The following is a 7,058-nucleotide window of genomic DNA, read 5'->3' as shown; positions in this document are numbered from 1 at the left end:
CCCTCTAGACGCCCCAGAATACCTCTCTGCGCCTCCCTGCAGAGGCCACTCACACCCTTGGCAGCAGGCGACAGCAAGCAGTACCTGGCCGTGCCCACAAGGTGGGAGCAGTGAGCAGAAGAGCCAGGGGCGCTAGGGACACCGAGACTCCAGCAGTGCCACACAGCAACCCACACGCTGTGGGGACCTGACACAGAGACCCCGAAACCACACTGAGGCACAGACCCCCCCACTCCTCCCTGACCCTCCAGACATGACCCAGGAGCCCCTCCAGAGGTCCCCAGACACCTCTAGATGCTCCCAGAACCCTTCACATGCCCCCAAATTCCCCTTTCATGCCCCCAAGCCCACTTCAGATGACAGCAGACCCTCCTTAACAGGCCCCCAGCGCTCAGCAGGTCCGGTGCTGCTGTGCCTCGGGAGCAGATCAGCTGGTCTCCCTGCAGAGCTTTTTCCAGTCAATGAAAAAACAGCACACCACACACACACACGAAAGACAATCCACTGTTTTAATTGAGAGACAGTTGCTATTTCTGCTTCAAACCACACCCCACACCCCCCCGTGGCTCTGCTCAGGATGTGCTTTTCTCCTCTAGAAGCCTTTCTACAGAACAGAGGGGGGTCACGTCAAGGCCTTTCTGCACACAAATCACTGCCCTTCTGCAATCTCTCAATAAGCAGCACCGCTGTTCCTCTGCTGGAACACCTCACACTCACTCTTACACTTGCCCGGGGCTTTCCCTCCCCTCCAAGAACGTCCTGGCATTTCAAACATTTGGCATTTCAGGTCTGCAAGCAGCCTTTGTGGGAGGCTGCCCTCACCCCTCCCTCACTGCTCCTCTGCTGTATCCTCGCCCACCCCGCTGTGGCATCACAGAAGGAAAGACAGCCGAGCGGCTACGCTCCTGTTCTTTTTATCACCCCGAGCCGGGGACAGCCTTCTGGGCAAGGTTTGCAGCTTCAGCACACAGCTGAGCTTTGCTCTCACCCATTAAACCCTTTGGTGGTTTCAGCTTCCCGAGGATGTGTCGGCACAAGTCCTTGTCGGGGCACCGCAAACAGGGAGAGACAAAGCTCCGAGATCCAGGAAGAGGACGGCTGAGCAGACACCCCTAAAGAGAGAAACTTCATCAGCTGAACCTCACACTTCTCCCAGCTTTGCAACAGCAAAGAACTTTGTGAACAACACAGTGCTGCTCCTAAGGAGGTCACCAGCTTGCAAGTTACAGGAGAAATAAAAACCTTTTTATTACAGAAGCACTGGCAAAAATTTACGGACAGGAACAGCAGACGAGCAAATTCTGCGATTGAGCTAACGATAGACATCAGGCCTAGGATCTGGCTACCCTGACACAGGATGCCAACAGGACAGAGTGAGGCCTCAGCAGCACTCCCAAAAAGCCCCACAGAGAGCCACAGGCTCTGGCCCGTGCCCCACCTACGGGCCGGCCCTCCTGGCAGCAGCGCAACACCACCTCTTCAGGAGCCCAGGGACTGACCTCAGCCCCCTAAGGGCCAGGCAAGGTTGGTTCCTGTTAGCTGCCTAAAGCAGCCTCCCCAGCCCTGCTTCCAGGGACCTTGGGCTGCTGCTGGGGACAGAAGGGGGATGGAGGGCTCCACAACTCGTCACACAGACCCCGAGCACAGGGCTGTTAAGCTGACAGGGTGCCAAGGGAACAGGCTGCCATGAAGGCACAGACCCAGGCCCTGAACTACAGGGTGGGTCACCTTGCCGCAGCAACACGACCCAGCGGCTTCGCTGCGTCCGACGAATAAAAGGAGGAAGTTCCACAGGAACAGAAGGGAAAACCTTTTCACTGTGTGTGCCAGAGCCCTGGAGCAGGCTGCCCAGAGAGTTAGTGGAGTCTCTGGAGACATTCAAAACCCGCCCCAGGTGATCCTGCACTGGCACAGGGGTTGGACCGGATGCTATTTTGGGGTCCCTTCCAACCCCTAACACTCAGTGATTCTGTGATTAGCTATGCTGGTGACAGAGTCTCACTGAGTGCTCTTTAAAATGTTTTTCTTTTCTTTCAGCCTAGGAGTTTCATATTTAAATAGACCTTCTGCTCTGTCTTCCCCCTTCCTTCTTCCATCTTGCGTCTAAACACTAGGAGAGCTTGATGAGCTGTATCCTGGGCGTCCCAACGTAACACATCTCAACTGCATACATGGATTTTGTAATCTTTTGCCCCATTGCTCGCACAGGGTGGATTAAGTTCATTACTTAGAGCTTGTCGGGACAGCTGTTGAAGTGTCCTGTGCAATGCAGGAGGAGTTGAATCCCATAGGAAACCACATTACTGTGCTTTGTCAGCCTGGTTATGGTCAGAAACCTCCTTCATTTTTTTTTCTCTTAAACAGATCTATCACATGAGTCCCCAGAATTAATTTGCCTCTTCTCATAATTATTTCTTTAAAACTGTCTTAGAAGTGTCTCTGTCCTTCCCTCTCTCTAGATACTGGCCTCCTGAGCCCACGGCAGACTTGCACAGAGCTACTGCGAGCACCACTCTGCACGGCCTCTGGGGGGCTTTCAAGCACAGGCACCCCAGGAGAATCCAAACCTAACCTTGCAGCTGGCCTTAGAGCTCCTCTTTGGAAAACTGTCGCTGCCAGGGCCCACAAACCAACGTCCTCTGTCGGCAAACCGGATGTAAGGGCTGAAAAGTGTCCACGGAAACCGTAATCGGATGGCCCAGGAAGATCCTGCCGGTCTGAACACACCGGACCTGGAATGCACAAAGAAACTCTGTTAACAACTGCCTGTGTGTCTGCTCATAGCTTGAGGAGTAACAGAGCAGAACCAATTCCCAAAAGGTTTTCACTGCGTTCCCAGGGCAAGTAGAGGCTTGCTCTGGCTGTAGTTAATACCTAGAAATTCCTATCAAAATCTTTGCAGCACAACAAGAAAAAAACCAAACCAACCAAACCACAAACTGCTTTATATTATTAAGTAGGAACTCGAAAGCTTACAGGAACTGTGGGGATTTTTTTATGACAAATTATTCCTTTTCTTTTTTTCAGTGAGCAATTGGGTTTCCAACAGCTCCACATTCTGACACCAAAGCACCCCGCTCCGTGTCAGGGCTTGTGGCTGAGGCCGAATACAAATCTGCAACTGGTCCTCAGGCAAAGCAGTTAAGCTCCCTGAAAAAAAAGGAAAGAAAGCAAGAGTGAGTCAACCATAAAAACAAGACCTAACCAAACCCCCAAAGCCATTTTGTCAGGAAGTCGCCTCCACTATCACCCGCCACATGCTGAAATTCCCTTCCCCTGGGGCTCCTGCTTGGCCCACAGCTGGGGAACATAAAGCAAGGCACAGCCCTGTGGGTACCTGCTGCCCTGGAGCCACCAAAACCGGAGCACCCAGTCACTACCAATCCCACAGCAGACCCAAGATACAACAGGGACTCCATAGAGACTCCAAAACCTCACTGAGAACCCCCCAACTCCTTCAGGACCCCCACAGATTCTCCAACTTAGATGCCCACAAAACCCCTTTGGTTGCACCCAAACCCCCCATCTGAAACACCCAGCTCCACTTTAGGTACCCCCAGATGCTTCCAATGTCCCCAGACCCGCTGGTGGACCAGCCCAGAACCCCCTGACACTATCCCAGACCCTTTCAGGGGGCTCCACACCCCTTCTAGATGCCCACAAAACCCCTTCACACGCCAAAAGAAACCTTTACCTGCCTCCAAACCCCACGTGGGGGCCACTTAGCAGCGGGTGGCAGCAACCAAGTCTGTTGCTCTCACCAATTAAACCCTTTGGTGCTCTCAGCTCTCTGACCCTGTGTCAGTGCAAGTCCTTGTCGGCCGGCACCTTCGTCCTGATCCAGGCGGAGAGAGAACTGCCAGGAACACAGCTTCGCCGCTCCGCTTGCGGCACGCCTGCTGCCGAGGGCAGCCTCGTCCGCAGCCTGCCCGAGAGGAACACGGCCCCCGGGGCCGGGGGACACACAAAAGCCTTCCACAAAGGTAACAAGGGAAGTCTCTTGGCCACTCTTCACGTGCCGAGTGCGATTGTCATGCGGAACACACCGCGGCATCTGGAACGAGTTTAAGTCCAGGTCTGTGGCAGCACAGAGGTTCCTGGAATATCCCGGTACATCGATCCACAGGAGGTTGTCTTTCGGTCCCCAGTCTGATGCTTGGCAGCACAGCCATCACACCATTTCTCTCGAGTGCTTTGAACTGACAATTCATGCAGGAGAATAAAACCAAACAGGAGTAAGCAGCTTGGAAAAGAACTTTGATCATCACCGGGCCCAGCAAGAGGACACAGTCTCAGGCTGCACCAGGGGAGGTTTAGGCTAGAGGTTAGGAAGAGGTTCTGCACAGAGAGAGTGATGGCCCATTGGAATGGGCTGCCCAGGGTGGTGGTGGAGTCACCATCTTTGGAGGTGTTCAGGAGGAGACTGGATAGGGTGCCTGGTTGCTTGGTTTAGTTGATTAGGTGGTGTTGGATGATAGGTTGGACACGATGATCTTGAAGGTCTCTTCCAACTCGGTCTGGTCTATTCTATTCCATTCCGTTCCATTCCATTCCAACACCATCTAATCAACTAAACCACGGCACTGAGTGCCTCATCCAGTCTCTTTCTAAACACTTCCAGTGATGGTGACTCCCTGGGCACCACCTCCCTGAGCAGCACATTCCAAAGGCCAATCTCTCTTTCAACCTGCTCTATTCTATTCTATGAAGACCTTCTTCCTAACATCCAGCCTAAACCTCCCCTGGCACAGCTTGAGACTGTGTCCTCTTGTTCTGGTGCTGCTTGCCTGGGAGAAGAGACCAACCCCCACCCGGCTACAACCAGAACTGAGGGGACTGCAATCCTTGCAGCTTCAGCTTTCCTTCTCTGCTACTTCTTTTTTCAGATGGATTGTTTTTCAAAGGGACTGCTGGACAGCAGAACAGGATGGATGGCTGGGCCCCAAGAGCGGTGGGGAACAGAGTTAAACCCAGCCGGTGGCCGGCCGGGCACAAGTGGTGTTCCCCAGGACACCCCTTGTGAGAGAGTGAGTCCAGAGAAGGGCCACAAAGCTGGTGAGGGGTCTGGATAACAAGCCTTAGGAGGAGTGGCTGAAGGAACTGGGACTGTTTAATCTGCAGAAGAGGAAGCTGAGGGAATTATGGCGTGGTCTGGCTTCAGCTCTCAACTAGTTCCACGTTGAGCAAGGACAGCTAGTACTCACAGAAGGCACTGGCTGCTTGGGTTCAAGGTTCCTGCAGAGCTCAGGCTATCTCTCTTCATTAGTGAGGTCGTCCTGTCACCTAGGCAGAGAGAAGAAAATGCAGCTATGAAATGAGACCACTGGAATCGTGAGACTCGTTCTGTGTGAGACTCCAGGAGAATCCAAACCTAACCTTGGAGCTGCCCTGAAGAGCTCCTCTTTGGAAAACTCTCGCTGCCGGGCCCCACAAACCCCACACCCTCTGTCAGCAAACCGGATGTACGAGCTGAAGAGTGTCGACAGAAACTGTACGTGGACAGCTCAGGAAGACCCTGCCAGTCCCAGCACACCAGTCCTGGAATGATCAAAGAAAGTCCGTTAACAACTGTCTGTGTGTCTGCTCATAGCTTGAGGAGAACCCCCCAACTCCTTCAGGACCCCCCCAGACTCCCCAACTTAGATGCCCACAAAACCCCTTTGGATGCACCCAAACCCCCCATCTGATACGCCCAGATCTGTTTTAGGTACCCCCAGACGCTTCTAATGTCCCCAGACCCGCTGGTAGACCAGCCCAGAACCCCCTGACACTATCCCAGACCCTTTCAGGGGGCTCCACACCCCTTCTAGATGCCCACAAAACCCCTTCACATGCCAAAAGAAACCTTTACCTGCCTCCAAACCCCATTTGGGGGCCACTCAGACCCCTTAGCAGCGGGTGGCAGCAACCAAGTCTGTTGCTCTCACCAATTAAACCTGGATGTTAGGAAGAAGGTCTTCATAGAATAGAATAGAGCAGGTTGAAAGAGAGATTGGCCTTTGGAATGTGCTGCCCAGGGAGGTGGTGGAGTCACCATCACTGGAAGTGTTTAGAAAGAGACTGGATGAGGCACTCAGTGCCGTGGTTTAGTTGATTAGATGGTGATGGAATGGAATGGACCGGACCAGGTTGGAAGAGACCTTCAAGATCATCGTGTCCAACCTATCATCCAACACCACCTAATCAACTAAACCATGCAACCAAGCACCCTATCCAGTCTCCTCATGAACACCTCCAAAGATGGTGACTCCACCACCTCCCTGGGCAGCCCATTCCAACGGGCAATCACTCTCTCTGTGCAGAACCTCTTCCTAACCTCTAGCCTAAACCTCCCCTGCCACAGCTTGAGACTGTGTCCTCTTGTTCTGGTGCTGCTTGCCTGGAAGAAGAGACCAACCCCCACCTGGCTACAACCTCCCTTCAGGGAGTTGCAGAGAGCAAGAAGGTCTCCCCTGAGCCTCCTCTTCTCCAGGCTAAGCAACCCCAGCTCCCTCAGCCTCTCCTCACAGGCCTGTGCTCCAAACCCCTCCCCAGCTTTGTTGCCCTTCTCCGGACTCCTTCCAGCAACTCAACGTCTTGCTTAAACGGAGGGGCCCAGAACTGGACACGGGACTCAAGGTGTGCCCTAACCAGTGCCAAGTGCAGGGGCAGAATGACCTCCCTGCTCCTGCTGGCCACACTGTTCCTGATATTGGCCAGGTTGCCAGTGGCCTTCTTGGCCACCCGTGCACGCTGCTGGTCACGACCAGAAGACAGGGATCAGAAGAGTCTTCGGCCAAGCTGTAAACCTCTTCCTAACATTCAGCCTAAACCTCCCCTGGCACAGCTTGAGACTGTGTCCTCTTGTTCTGGTGCTGCTTGCCTGGGAGAAGAGACCAACCCCCACCTGGCTACAACCAGAACTGAGGGGACTGCAATCCTTGCAGCTTCAACTTTCCTTCTCTGCTACTTCTTTTTTCAGATGGATTGTTTTTCAAAGGGACTGCTGGACAGCAGAACAGGATGGATGGCTGGGCCCCAAGAGCGGTGGGGAACAGAGTTAAACCCAGCCGGTGGCC

At 53.6% G+C, this 7,058-nt stretch overlaps 1 long non-coding RNA gene across 1 annotated transcript; it reads right to left on the bottom strand.

The window, feature by feature from the left end:
- Positions 1-483: 483 nt before the first annotated feature.
- On the bottom strand, positions 484-3,934 carry LOC137456141 (uncharacterized). The gene is made up of 4 exons (XR_010990962.1): positions 3,695-3,934; positions 2,977-3,150; positions 2,573-2,732; positions 484-1,112 (listed from the first exon to the last, which is right to left on the bottom strand). It is a non-coding gene; the product is annotated as an uncharacterized lncRNA (long non-coding RNA).
- Positions 3,935-7,058: the final 3,124 nt, after the last annotated feature.

The sequence above is a fragment of the Melanerpes formicivorus genome, unplaced genomic scaffold, assembly GCF_026170545.1.
Source record: "Melanerpes formicivorus ecotype bairdi unplaced genomic scaffold, bMelFor1.0.p_v2 SCAF_117, whole genome shotgun sequence".
NCBI lineage: Eukaryota > Metazoa > Chordata > Aves > Piciformes > Picidae > Melanerpes > Melanerpes formicivorus.
This window is presented reverse-complemented; position numbering and strand designations above follow the sequence as displayed.